At 37.7% G+C, this 14,873-nt stretch overlaps 1 non-coding gene across 1 annotated transcript; it reads right to left on the bottom strand.

Annotated features, from left to right (window-relative positions):
* Positions 1-1,008: 1,008 nt before the first annotated feature.
* On the bottom strand, positions 1,009-1,114 carry LOC145577216 (small nucleolar RNA R71). Its single transcript, XR_014098685.1, has one exon. It is a non-coding gene; the product is annotated as a small nucleolar RNA R71 (small nucleolar RNA).
* Between the last annotated feature and the right edge of the window lie 13,759 nt (positions 1,115-14,873).

Raw genomic sequence — 14,873 nt, 5'->3', positions numbered from 1 at the left:
GTCGAGCTATTTTGATTGCATTGTCTATCTTCCCTCGCAATACTTGAATCAACCAATCTGCAACCCGATTGGTATGTGTCCATTGCAAGAATATGTGGATCCTAAATCCCTAGTGTTTGATATATTGATTTACTTTGTGTTTGCCTTGTATGTTTAGTGGAACTTAGATAGCCTACATTTCCTTTTACGCTTCAAAATAGCTTGACTTTGGCAATAGATAACTTCCCCCCATTCCTAGTGGTTCGACCTGAACTTGCCCTATTACTAAATGTAGGTTTGGTTACAAATTTAGTTTTGATATGGAGGAATTTTAGTATCAACGACCTAGAATCCACCTCTCGTCAAAAATGGCACCATTTTCGGGGAATGGCGTAGTTGTTTGCTATTGTTGTTGAGTCTATTTCATTTTATTTCAAAAATACAAAAAGATTTTTCTCTTTAGGCTACATTTGTAGCCGTGCTACTAATTGTTTCTTTGAGATTGTATGCATAGGACAAGAGGAAGGACTTTAGCACCTTTTGATCTGGAGATTGAGAGAACAATCGCAAGGATAAGAGTTGCTAGACGATCCTTGAGTTCCAGCTCATCAAGTGGAGAAGAATTTCAAGACGAAGAACAAAGAAGCATGGGTGAAGTACTAAGAGTTGCTTTGAAGGAGTTGGGACTCCCGGTGCCTATAGATTTTAGAGTGGTATTGCTCCGCCAACAACACCGGCTAATGACTTTGAGATAAGGCCGGCGATGATAACAATGATTGAACGAAGGCAATTTAGTGGTGCTAAGCACGAAAGCCCACTAAAAAAAAAAAGAGTTTGAGAAGTATTGCAACACAATCAAGGTCAATGGGGTTTCTCAAGAATTTATAAGGCTCAAGCTATTCCTATTCTCTCTAATCGGAAGAGCTTTGGAGTGGCTAGATAAGGAAGTGAAGCCTAATTCCTTGAGAACTTGGGATGAAGTCACCAAAGAGTTTCTTTCTCGCTTTTACCCTCAAAAGAAGACTGCCGAGGCAAGAACTCTAATCCAAAGCTTTAAGCAAAAGCTTAGTGAGAGTTTGTATGAGGCTTGGGAAAGATACAAGGAGTATCAATGAGAATGTCCTCACCATGGAATCCCGACTTACCAAATCATACAAATTTTATATGGAGGATTGAGTCCCCAAGGGAAGTCATGTCTTGATGCTGGAGCCGGAGGCCCGATTATGAACAAGACCGAGGAAGAAGTTGTTGATATCATAGAGGATGTAGTTCGTTACTACATGGATTGGCAAGGGAGAGAGAGAGAGTCTACAAGTAAAAGTAGCTCAATGGTCTATTTGGTTGACCATCTCAATGCAATCAATAACTTGTCTTCCCAAATCTAAAACTTGGGGAAGGAAATGACATTAATCAAGGCCAGTCTAGAGAATGCCTCTTCAATTGCACCTAGTCTTCCTTCCCACATTAAGGGGAGAGGTACATCTTCTAACTCTACTTCTCCTTCTACTTCAAGTAATATGCCAAGTGGATGTGTCTTTTCTGATGTTTGTGGGTCATATGACCATGACTCTTCTAGTTGTCCACATGCTTTTGAGAATTGTGATGATGTTGAAAACAATGATTGTGAGCAAGTTAATTTTGTTTCCAACAATAACAATGGACAAAGATTTGAAGGTCCAAGGAATTTTGGGACTAATGCTCACCAATAAGGGAGTTTTGATAACTACAACAATGGTGGTTATAGGAACCAAGGAAATCAAGGTTTCCGAGGTTACTATAACAATCAAGGTTATAGTAATCAAAACCAAGGCCAATGGTATGAAAATCAAGGCCAATCTTATGGCAATAATCAAGGCCGAGATAATTGGAACAATCAAAATAGGGGCAATTTTGAAAACAATAATCAAAGGGGACCCCCACCCGGATTTGTTCCAAGACCTCAAGGCAATGGTGATAATTCCTATGCTCAATCCCCATCTTCCAAGACTACCTTAGAGGAGATCATTGAAAATCAAACAAAAATTTTGAACACTTACATGGTGGTAAGTGACAAGAAGTTTAATGAAATGATGACACACAATAAGATGCTTGAGACCCAAATCACTCAACTAGCCAACACCTTTAAAGATATTGCTAGCCCTTCTTCATTGACTTCTCAAGGAGTTGATCCTAAGAAACCCGTTTATTCTATTACCATAAAGAGTGGGAGAGTGCTTGAAGAGAGAGTTTCTAGGATGAGTGAGGAGGATGAGAAGAGGAGTGACTCAAGCGAGGAAAATGAGAATAAGGTTTCAAGGAGTGTGAGCAAAGAGGAAGTTCATGATAAAAAGAAGAGTGTTGAGTCTAGCAAGGTAAGTGAGAGTTCTAATGAGGAGATAAAAGAGAAAGAGAGGAAGCAAGATGAGGATTTCAAACCGAAACTTCCATACCCCCAAAAGTTCAATAGGTACAAGTTGGATGAACAATTTGGGAGATTTATCGAGATGCTTAGGAAGATTCATCTTTTTATTCTTTTCACCGATGTTTTAGGGGAAATTCCTAAATTATTCTAAATTTCTTAAGGAAATCTTGAGTGGTAAGAGAGATTGCAATGTGGTTGAACCGGTGAGTTTGTGGGAGTGTTGTAGTGCCTTTATCCATAATGACTTACCCCAAAAGATGAAAGACCCTGGAAATTTCTCCATTCCTTGCGATATTAATGGGAAATTGTTTCAAAATGCCTTTTGTGATCTAGGAGCTAGCATTAATGTAGGGAATATTTCAAGCATTATCCCCAAGCATGAACCCCACTGTGATCATACACTTAAGCATGGTGGCGTCCAAAGGGAAAGAAAAAAGAGCAAAAGAGTCGCCAACAAGTTTTAGGAACTTGTAAACCGTTCACAAGGTGAAGATTACACCCCTTAACGATCCATGAGATCGTCAACTCCAAAAGGTCTTGAACCAAATAGGGTTCGGAGATGAAGGTACAAATCCAACCTAAAAGAGATTGAACCTGCCCTAATAATAGGCCTCTACTTCCTTCTTCTCGTATTCATGTGCGCTTTCTGACTGACATGCAAACAATAGGTTAACCCTGACCTGTTTATCTATGTTAGTTGAATTATTAATGCACAAATAAACTATTATTGGCGATCACTTGAATTATAATCATATTAACCTAAACAAGATTATTAATTATCTTATTAAGCGTGATTACAAGTACAAATTCCCTTTAAACATACATAAAAGGCGTGATCAAGCAATAACAATAAGTAAGCATCAAGCAACATAATAAAAATCATCATAACCATAATCATAATCATAACAATCATAATCATCATTATAAAAATCATAATAATCATAATTATCATAATCATGTTAAAGCCGAAGCATCATAATAGCAAGATCCTAGGCATGATATTAACAAGATTAATAACAAATCCTAACATGTCACTAAGCAATAAAAATCGAAGCTTTAGCCCTAACATGATACTAACATGATATTAGAAAAGAGAATAGGAAGCATCGCAGGAATTATAATAAGCATATTTGATATTATAACCTTTTCCCTAAACATGATACTAGAAAGCAATAATAACATCCTAACATGATACTAGGAATTAAACAAATTTAAACATGCTTTCTGCAAGAATAGAGCAATAAGATTACATACTTTGATGCCTCGTATCTCTTTCTAATGACAAAACACACGTGTTAGTAACTTCAAGGAAAATAATAAAATCAAACAATTAAATTAAATAATTGAAATAGAGATTAGGGACCAAACCCTCAGAAATTATAACCTTTCACGTCTAGGGCGAAGGCAATTTCGAACTTGGCTAGGTGTTTCTAGATCTCGTGAATGTGGAATTTTGTTTGTGAAAAGCTAGAGAGATGAGAGCATAGAGAGAAAATAGATGATTGATGAGATTTGATGGTTATTGAATATTGGTAATTGATGATTGTTGATGAATAAAAACGGAGGTTTAGGACCCTATTTATGAGAAAACAGTCCGAAAATAAGTAGAATTTGATAAGGAATAAAACTCCACGCTGTCGCCGCAAAACCGACTGTGTCGCTTGGCGACAGGGTCTATCGTTTGGCGACAAGGCTTGTTGCGTGGCGATAGCCTGGATTCCTACGCCCTTTCAAACAGGGAGTCCACTTATCAATCAAAATTTATTTGTAAAGTCCGTATGAAAACTGAAATCGTATTTTTCATAAAATAATATTTTATTCCAAATAAAACATATCAAAATCTAATTATTAATTCTAATCTTATTAGGATCTAAAAGAACCTTCTAGAGAATTCTAGAAGACTATAATTATTCTAATAATTTTAGGAATAATAATTAACATCGGGCCCTCCCCTAGATCATTGGGCCGCACGTAAAGATCAAACCGAGCCTAGTTTAGTATTTTGGCCATAACTTCCTCATTATTCATCGGAATTGGGCTTATAATAGATCGTTGGAAAGCTCTTTACAAGCCCCATCCAACTACACTATTATTGGAGCCTTTTAGTGGACCAAACTAAACTGGATTGGCTGTTTTCACAAAATAGAGTTGTTTTCGAAAACAGAAAGAAAGAATTTTTAATAAAAACTAACGTCAACACGTGACCTTTCACACTTTCACCTCGTTCGATAATCATTCGACGCAAAAGGTATTCATAATTGGGTTTGGTTTTGGGGAGACACATTTGGGTGTCTATAGAAGCCCCCACTTTGACTGAGTTTGGAGAAACGCAAGTTTCGAAAACGAAAGTCAAAGTAGCGATAGGGACGGAGAATGATTCAGAATGTTCTGCGATCCAAAATCATTCTTGTAATTCCGATACCTGCAAACTAGCGTTAGTGAAACAGATAAGAGAGTTAAGAAACGTGTATCTTGCACCGTCGAGCACACGTCTCTGAAGGTAACTAATTTTCTGCATTTTGTTGAAGATCGCTCTGCTTGTAGCTGCAAACCTATTTTATTGAAGATGAATCTGCTTGTAGTCATTCTCCACCGCTTGTGACCATCATCCACATCCTAGGGAACACGATCGAAGATAACTCTGCTTGTAGCCATCTTCGGTTTTTTTGTGACCATCATCCACATCCTAGGGAACACCATCGAAGATAACTCTGCTTGTAGCCATCTTCAGTTTTTTTGTGACCATCTTCCACATCCTAGGGAACACGATCGAAGACAACTCTGCTTGTAGCCATCTTCAGTTTTTTGTGACCATCTTCCACATCCTAGGGAACACGATCGAAGACAACTCTGCTTGTAGCCATCTTCAGTTTTTTGTGACCATCTTCCACATCCTAGGGAACACGATCGAAGACAACTCTGCTTGTAGTCATCTTCATTTGTTGCAAAAATATTCCGAAGAATATCACCGAAGACCAACACCTGTTGATCCTTTAAAGTTCGCTTGAACTTTGCTTCTACTATGCCAGTACGTCGGCGCTTCTGCTGCTTGTGAACCATTATGTCGGTGCCTTTGCTATTTATAAACCAGTATATCGGTGCCTTTGAGCCAATGCTTAGGCGCTTTAAGCTAAGTAAAACGATCTTTCGTCAGGTCTTTCACTTATTGCGATTGTAATCAAGCCGACTACTTAATCATGTCAAGTTGCTTATAGGGGCTAACTGGCGGACCAAGGAACCCGAAATTGCTGCACGAGGTTCACATAACCATATTATGGAGCCCTGTACTCTGTCGCCGCTCCAACACTAGCCGGAACTTCTTGTCGCCGCCTTTTCTGCTTGTCGCCAGGCGACAGGCTTTGTCGCCGTTGATGTTCACTCATTTTTAAACAAAAGAGCTTCTTTTTGAGGAATGTTCACTCATCTCTGAACAATGGAGGTTTTAGAGGGATGTTCACTCGTTTTTGAATTAGAAGAGCTTTTAAAGAGATGTTCATGCGTCTCTGAACAAAGAGCTTGAAAGAAATGTCCACGCGTCTCTGAACAAAAGAGCTTTGATGATATGTCCATGCGTCTCTGAACAAAGAGCTTTGAATAGGATGCCCACGCGTCTCTGAGCAAAAGAGCTTTGATGATATGTCCACGCGTCTCTGAACAAAAGAGCTTTGATGATATTTGATGTTTGGCTACGAACAGGAGCTTTGCTGAATGGTTGTATCCTGTAAAAATTAAAAGATTGCCAAAATACTTTGCTGGTGTTTTTCTTAGGGTTGACCTAAGGTGATTGACTGACTTGAGGTTGACTCAATGTGTTTTGACACGTGTGTGACTCTTATGTGATTTAATGTGTTTTGACACATAGCAAAAATTTTCCTTCATTTTTTGTAGAGGGTACCGACTTTCTCCCAAAAAAGAAAGACGCGAAAAAAGAAAGAAGCGAAGTTTTTGAAGGTGCATGTTGAATGAGCTTATTCCGTTAACGTTGTCTCTTACAGTACAAGGATTGTAACATCTTAGACTATCCTAGTTGACTTGATAATGAAAGTATTTAGGTAGCTTAGGCGCGGAGGCTAAGTACTTCATACTTTGTGATGCAATGATGATTATGATTGATGAGTGATGTTGATATGACAAGGCATGCTTCAGCGTTGTGTTAAGATTTCATGACAAAGGGTTCCTAAGGGAAGGACTATTTGGTCATGTATCTGTGATGTGTATGATAGTGACACTAAAGTTAGGCCGCAAGGGCTAAGTGTGTGGAAAAATATATTGAAAAGAGTCAAATGGAGGTGACTCTTAGGCTAGGTAAGCTAATGATGTAAGGATCAAGCCCCCAAGTCTAGCTCTAAATGGAAAAGGGATGAGCATTGGAGATCCTTTGATATGATCAATGTAAATATGAATGCATTTTTATTACGACCGCACATCGATGTGAGGTTGCCTACGTATCCGTTAGGAATCAGGCCGAACGTAGCTCTAACTGAACCTCGCACAAGTGTGTATACCTCAAAAAGGTCTTTTGAGGGTTGTAACGTGGTTAGGCTAAAGGTTGAAGAAGAAAGGAATAAATGCTCAAGACCCTAGATAAGCCCCCAAGGTGTGCAACCTTGATTTTGAATCTTTGTATTTTTATGCTTGAGTGTTTTAACTCTTTATATTTTGCTCTTTTTTTTTTTGCTTTATCATTTGTTCAAATTCAAATCTTTTTTATAAGCGTGGGCAATCTCGATCATGCGGTCTATCACTCACTTGGCATTCATGTTTCTCAGGCACGGTACCGAGCACTCGATAAGAGACGCAATCTGAGATGTGTTCATATCAAAGACATGTTCACGTTAATGACATTGGAACACTTGCCCTTTTGTACACTTTTATTAATTTATTCTTTTGAAATTTTTATAAAATCACTCAAGCTTTTATTCTTTGAAAATTGCATAAATTGCACACTATCCCATCCCAAGGTTAGGTAGATATGGGTTGAAAAATGACAGGTCTATCGTTAGACGAGGCTCAAAGTGGTTTATCAAAAAAGGATTGCATATTTTTTTAAAGGGTGAAAGGTGATATGATGTGGCTACAAGGGGTGCCTCAAATCATTGGTACATCTCGTGCTTAATTTGACATGGATTTTTTTTTTTTTTTTTTTTTTAATACAATGCAATGCGATGATCATATGTAAGGTAATAAATGCTCATTTTATTAAAGGAAAAGAAATAATGATCCTACAAAATAAATCTAAAGAGAGAAAAAAAAAAGAAAAAAGTGCCTATGCTAGACTTATTGGGGAAAGGAAAAAATGAAAAAGAAAAAAGAGGTCACGAAATCTTGTCGTTGAAGCTCGCCTCTTGTCTTGTGCTTTATCATCACCGGGACTTCTTGTTGACTGGAGGTATAGGAAGCTTGTTATTGTCGATCAAATATTGAATTGCTTCCTTTAGCTTCCAACAGTTCTCGGTAGTATGACCCCTACCTAGATGGTACTTGCAACGTACATTTGGGTTCCAACTAGGCAATCTCTTCTCAAGTGGGGGATCTTGAATGGGTCCAATAGGAGTAATGATTTTCTTTGCATGGAGTCGATCGAAAGCATCATCGTAGCTAATCCCAATAGGGGTGAAATCCTTTCTTAGTTGCTTTCTAAATCCTCGATTATCCATGGCTAAGATTTTATTAAGGTCGAAAGTACCAACACTGTTGCTAGAGTAGGTGCTTTCGGAAGAAGAAGGATAGTCGTTCTTCTTTCCTTTACAGCCACTGTTGTTATTGTTACTAATCCTGGCCCTCTTGTCGCGCGGAGGAACATGAAGGAGACTTGAATTAATGAGGTCTTGGACGCGATCTTTGAGGATGAAGCGTCCTTCGGTAGTGTGATCATGGCCTATATGGTGTTGATGATGAGAACGCTGTTCGATAACCATTATCCAATCTCTTAGTCCTTCTATTGCACCCATAAGCGTGACAACGGTATTTCGTAGTTCCTGAACATCCCCTTCCAGGCTCGACGAGCTTTCACTAATATTACTTAAGAAAATTTCTTTTTCGCCGGCCATTACTACAACCCTTTTGTTTTATAAAAAAGTGATGCTTTATCAAAACTGTTGTCTTGGTTAAGTGCTCTTCTCTCTTTGACCAAGTACTGTGGAAAGGGAAATTAAGGGATATACATTGTTAATTATTTGACTCAACTCTATTCAACATGCAATGGATGGAAGAAGGTAGGAAGAATGAATATTGTGACATGGGGAAATAATGTAGAGAATGGAAAGATGATGTAAATGGAGAGATATGAAAAAATTAGGAATAGAATGTACCCCCAATTCAAATGACGGAAAAAACCGACTCATGCATGAACCTAAGACATGGTCATGGTGACATATACAAAGTGAGTGTTAACACTAGTGAGTGTATGTGACATGTTAAGCCTCTGGTGTAATGACCATGTGGCTAGACTATGTGACTAAACTCAATTAAGGACTTAGAAAAGGTACTGTTTATTAATAAAATAATCAAACTGATTAGCAAACTGTTAAATTAGACTCGTCGTGATGACTCAAGTAAGAATCTGGACTGTCGCCGGAACAACAGAACTGTCGCCACATTTTAAAGCTTGTCGTCAAACGACAAATCTGTCGCCAGGCGACAAGCAGTAAACTGCGGCGCCACAGCCCAAACTCCTGCGCCATTTCTGGAACATTAATCTAGGACTGTTTCCAGTAAGCTTACTTTAAGGAGACATGCCTACAGTCGTACTAAGTCAGATTAATTACTTTATTAGTCTTTAATTAGTCAAATTAATTAATTAATTGGTTAGACAAAGTCCTTTTCAGTCATTAATTGGTTTATTTAGACTTAAACACAAGTGAAACAAACGGTTAGCACATATAAGGTATGCACAAGCAAAGAATGCACAAATAGTTCAAATAGTCACAATATGATGCAATGAGTTTGCAACCTAACCATGGCTCTAGTTCTTTAAAGTTCAGGATATGGGTTAGTCAAAGAGGGTCAATGGTTATGAGTCTGGATGCACCGCGCGGAAGCCTTACCTTTGGAAGGGTTGGCGCGAGTGGATGGGACCCCGCAAGTTAAAAAAACTTGCTTCCACGGTTTGGTGGATTCACAAACTCGGATGTACCCGTCGTTGCCAGGAGCGTTCGATTGGGTAGATGGAGCGTGAACCCCCAGAGGGTTATGTCCATATGAAGAACACATATGGGTTTCAGAAAAGTGAGAAAAACTCAATCAGGAAGTAAAATCGAGCCAACAGTGCTAGAAATGGTCGAAACAAGAAGGCAGAGTTCTTGTTCCGTATTGGAAGAACTTGGCGCCAGACTACAGGGACTGTCGCCACAAAAGTACCCCTGTCGCCAGGCGACAGAACTGTCGCCAGGAGACAGAAGCACTCTACAGGCGACAAGCCCTGTTTTCTAGACGCTAGTTCCTACATGCCTCAGCAGGTATCTACGTTCTTAGAATTTTCCAGATTTCGCAGTATTATTTCAATTCTAGTTGTGAAAGATATTTCTCAAATTTCCTACGTGTAAAAATCTTATGTTTTTGACTCATTTCGGATGGTCTATCCAATGAGGACTTTTTTTTTTATGCATATGACAATAATGCTAATCAAAATTACGCACATGAAATACTTAGAACTTTTCGAGTCTCATCCACTAATTCTAAATCATTGCCGAAATAAATTTCAGGAATTAAAATAGAAATCCTCCCCAGTGGAGTCGCCAAAAACTGTAGGGAATATTTCAAGCATTATCCCCAACCTTGAACCCCACTGTGATCATACACTTAAGCATGGTGACGTCCAAAGGGAAAGAAAAGAGAGCAAAAGAGTCGCCAACAAGTTTTAGGAACTTGTAAACCGTTCACAAGGTGAAGATTACACCCCTTAACGATCCATGAGATCGTCAACTCCAAAAGGTCTTGAACCAAATAGGGTTCGGGGATGAAGATACAAATCCAACCTAAAAGAGATTGAACCTACCCTAATAATAGGCCTCTACTTTATTCTTCTCGTATTCATGTGTGCTTTCTGACTGACATGCAAATAATAGGTTAACCCTGACCTGTTTATCTATGTTGGTTGAATTATTAATGCACAAATAAACTATTATTGACGATCACTTGAATTATAATCATATTAACCTAAACAAGATTATTAATTATCTTATTAAGCGTGATTACAAGTACAAATTCCCTTTAAACATACATAAAAGGCGTGATCAAGCAATAACAATAAGTAAGCATCAAGCAACATAATAAAAATATTATACCTATAATCATAATCATAACAATCATAATCATCATTATAACAATCATAATAATCATAATTATCATAATCATGTTAAAGCCGAAGCATAATAATAGCAAGATCCTAGGCATGATATTAACAAGATTAATAACAAATCCTAACATGTCACTAAGCAATAAAAATCGAAGCTTTAGCCCTAAAATGATACTAACATGATATTAGAAAAGTGAATAGGAAGCATCGCAGGAATCATAATAAGCATATTTGATATTATAACCTTTTCCCTAAACATGATACTAGGAAGCAATAATAACATCCTAACATGATACTAGGAATTAAACAAATTGAAACATGCTTTCTGCAAGAATAGAGCAATAAGATTACAGACTTTGATGCCTCGTATCTCTTTCTAATGACAAAACACACGCGTTAGTAACTTCAAAGAAAATAATAAAATCAAACAATTAAATTAAATAATTGAAATAGAGATTAGGGACCAAACCCTCAGAAATTATAACCTTTCACGTCTAGGGCGAAGGCAACTTCGAACTTGGCTAGGTGTTTCTACATCTCGTTAATGCGGAATTTTTTTTGTGAAAAGCTAGAGAGATGAAAGCATAAATAAAATTGATGATTTATGAGATTTGATGGTTATTGAATATTGTGAATTGATGATTGTTGATGAATAAAAACGGAGGTTTAGGACCCTATTTATAAGAAAACAGTCCGGAAATATGTAGAATTTGATAAGGAAAAAAACTCCACGTTGTCGCCGCAAAACCGACTTTGTTGCTTGGCGACAGGGTCTGTCGCGTGGCGACAGGTCTGTGTCTGTCGCGTGGCGATAGCCTGGATTCCTACGCCCTTTCAAACAGGGAGTCCACTTATCAATCAAAATTTATTTGTAAAGTCCGTATGAAAACTGAAATCGTATTTTTCATAAAATAATATTTTATTCCAAATAAAACATATCAAAATCTAATTATTAATTCTAATCTTATTAGGATCTAAAAGAACCTTCTAGAGAATTCTAGAAGACTATAATTAATTCTAATAACTTTAAGAATAATAATTAACATCGGGCCCTCCCCTAGATCATTGGGCCGTATGTAAAGATTAAACCGGGCCTAGTTTAGTATTTTGGCCATAACTTCCTCATTATTCATCGGAATTGGGCTTATAATATATCGTTGGAAAGCTTTTTACAAGCCCCATCCAACTACACTATTATTGTACCCTTGTCGTGGACCAAACTAAACTGGATTGGCTGTTTTCACAAAATAGAGTTGTTTTCGAAAACAGAAAGAAAGAATTTTTAATAAAAACTAACCGCAACACGTGACCTTTCACACTTTCACCTCGTTCGATAATCATTCGACACAAAAGGTATTCATCACTGGGTTTGGTTTTGGGGAGGCACATTTGGGTGTCTACTGTTAGCATCATGCCTTACTCCGTTTTCAAGAAACTTAAGTTATGAGAGCTCTTTCCAACCAACATGACCCTTCAATTGGCCGACCGTTCTATTAAGTTCCCAATGGGTAGAATTGAGGATGTGCCCCTCAAGATAGGAGAGTTCACTATTCCCATTGATTTCATCGTGCTAAAGATTGCGGAGGATGACAACATTCCTTTCTATCTAGGGAGGCCATTTTTAGAAACTTCAGGTGCTTTGATAGATGTGAAAGGTGGCATGATCACTTTGTGTGTCGGTAATAATAAGGCAATTTTTAAGTTTAGGTCGATGCATGAGTCTCTATTCTATGTGCAAGGAATTATGTGCATAAATTCATTGCCTTCAAATGTTAATGATTCCATGTTTGTGTCTTCTACTAATGATATGCTTGTAGCTTGTGATGATGTTCCTAAAAGTATTAAAAGCAAGGTTGTTAGTGAAGAAGACAAGGACCCCTCAAAGCTTGAGAATGAGTTTGAAATACCTTCTTGGTTTGATCTTTCTATGAAGGATGACGAAAATAGTTCTTCAAGTGGTGAACGTGTGGATCTCGAAGCTCCAATGAAGAAGAAATCAAGGAAGAAAAAGAGAGTTTCCAAGAAATATAAAAGGAAGTTGAAGCCTAAAAAGTTTGATCCGGTTTTTATGATTCAAGATGACATGGCTCATGATGTGATTTTTCCCAAGCTTTGCAATGATTTTACCCTCTCCACCACTTTGGACCAGGTGGTGTTCTTTGACCCTCCATGATTTGGAGGAAGGGTCGAGCTAAGGATCTTAAGCAAGCGCTTCCCGGGATGCAACCCGGTTTTCTAACCCTTTTATTTTGATTTCTATTTTTCTTAATTTTCTTTCTTTTGCTTTTCCTTTCTTTCACTTGTTTTCTGTTTGGATTGATAGGTCAAATTCATTGGATTTGGATTATTTCGAGGGAGCATGAGCAATGGAAAGGTTTCGTGTTTTTAATGAGAATATGTTCGATTTTATCGAATTTTGAGGTAAAAGGGTAAGGTAATATAGTGAGGTAAGTTAGAGAAAGTTGTGTTAAAATTTGAAGTAAATTTGAACTTGGTGGGTTCATTGTGGTGCTCTCATTATTTTTGGATGTTGAATCCACTGTCATCATGTTTTGAAACTACCATACTTGGTGGGTTCAATAATCCCGAGATGATATTGGACAATGATCCCACAGTAGAATGCACTGAGCAAAAATTTCAAGAGGAGCCAAGCCAGGCGCAGGCGCACCTGGCAGGGGCGCGGCCGCGCACGACACTAGCACGAGCGCACAGCCAGGTCGCGCGGCCGTGCACCTGGGCAGCGCCAAGCCTCTATTTCTTTTCTTTATTCCTTCTTTCCCTCATTTCCCCCCAACCTCATTCTTGCACGCACGGCCCTCATTCTCACTCTAATGAAACCGAAACCCTAACTCCATTTCTCACAAATTTCATCATCAATTCATAAAAAAAAAAATCCATCAAAAATCAACATTTTCCTATTATCCAAAACCTTTGAATCCAAATCCCTTAAATCTAAATCTTGTAGTTTAGGTGATTAGTTTCTAGTTTAGTGTATAGTTCCTTTAGTTTTCTTTCCTTTTTCTCATTTTTCTTTTTGGTAGTTTAACTTGATTTTTGCTTTGTTGTTTCTTTTTGTTTAGTTTTGCTTTCTTTCATTTTGTTTTGAAGTTACTAACCGCTTTCTTTGTTTATAGTTCTATTTTCTATTTTTCTTCTCACTTAGCTTCGATGATGATGCTATTGATTCTTGAAGCTCAATGGAGGTGGTTGATCTTTTGCCTTATTTTTATTAGCATTGCTTGGGAACCCGGTGAGATCCTTCTTATTTTCCTTCTTTTATTTCTTTACTTTTCTTGGATGCATAGATTAGGATTAGATTTAGGAGAAGTTTAACGGTTCGAGGATGTATGCTTGTAACACCATAGAGTGTTTGGGGTCATTGACATTGTTATCGAATGACCACTTGTTTATCGATTGGGAATTACGTGTTATACTTGCATCATTGTTCCTTTCTTTATTTTCCTACTATTCCTTTATCTTTGTTTTCCTATCTTCTTTACTTTTGTTTACTTTTTTTTTTCCTTTCTTTTCTTTTCTTTATTTTTTGTTTTTGTTTGGATAAAGTTTTTGAGGCTTTACTTTTCTTTTTGTTGTCTTACTTGTGATTTGGACTATATACCAACGGACTTTTGCTTTTGAATAAACATCTTCCTAATTGGTAGTGGTATGCACGGTTTGAGAATATGCTTGGTTGATTCTAGGATGGCTTATGCTAAGGTAGCATGTCTAAGAACTAGGGGGATCAAGAAACCCGATTCTACCTGTTTGTGGCATGTTTGGTAGTTGCTTCCTATGGTCGCTTTGACAGCTATAGTGAGTTTTTGCTACATCCATATGAGGTTCACTATTTTTCAAGCCTTCTACACTTACTTGCATAAGCGGCATGGATCCTTGATTATTGCAGACCTAATCTTGAATCTTGACTCATAATTCTCAAACACGAGACTGAACCATCTAGGGAGGACAAAGGCATCTTTTTGGGGTGGTGATTTTTTCTTTTCTAGGATTGTCTTCATTATTTCTAGTCTTTGGGTTTACATTTGCCTTCTTTCTAACCATTTGAGCTTTTTCCCTTCTTTTCAAGCCACATCTTTAGAAGTTTAAGCCTTTTGTTTCATTTTTTGTTCCATTTTTGGTTTTTGTGAAGCAAATGATCTTGCTTTTGGAGATTGTGGTATATGAGTTTGGATATTGGTT

This window comes from Chenopodium album, chromosome 13 (assembly GCF_948465745.1).
Source record: "Chenopodium album chromosome 13, dcCheAlbu1.1, whole genome shotgun sequence".
Lineage (NCBI taxonomy): Eukaryota > Viridiplantae > Streptophyta > Magnoliopsida > Caryophyllales > Amaranthaceae > Chenopodium > Chenopodium album.
This window is presented reverse-complemented; position numbering and strand designations above follow the sequence as displayed.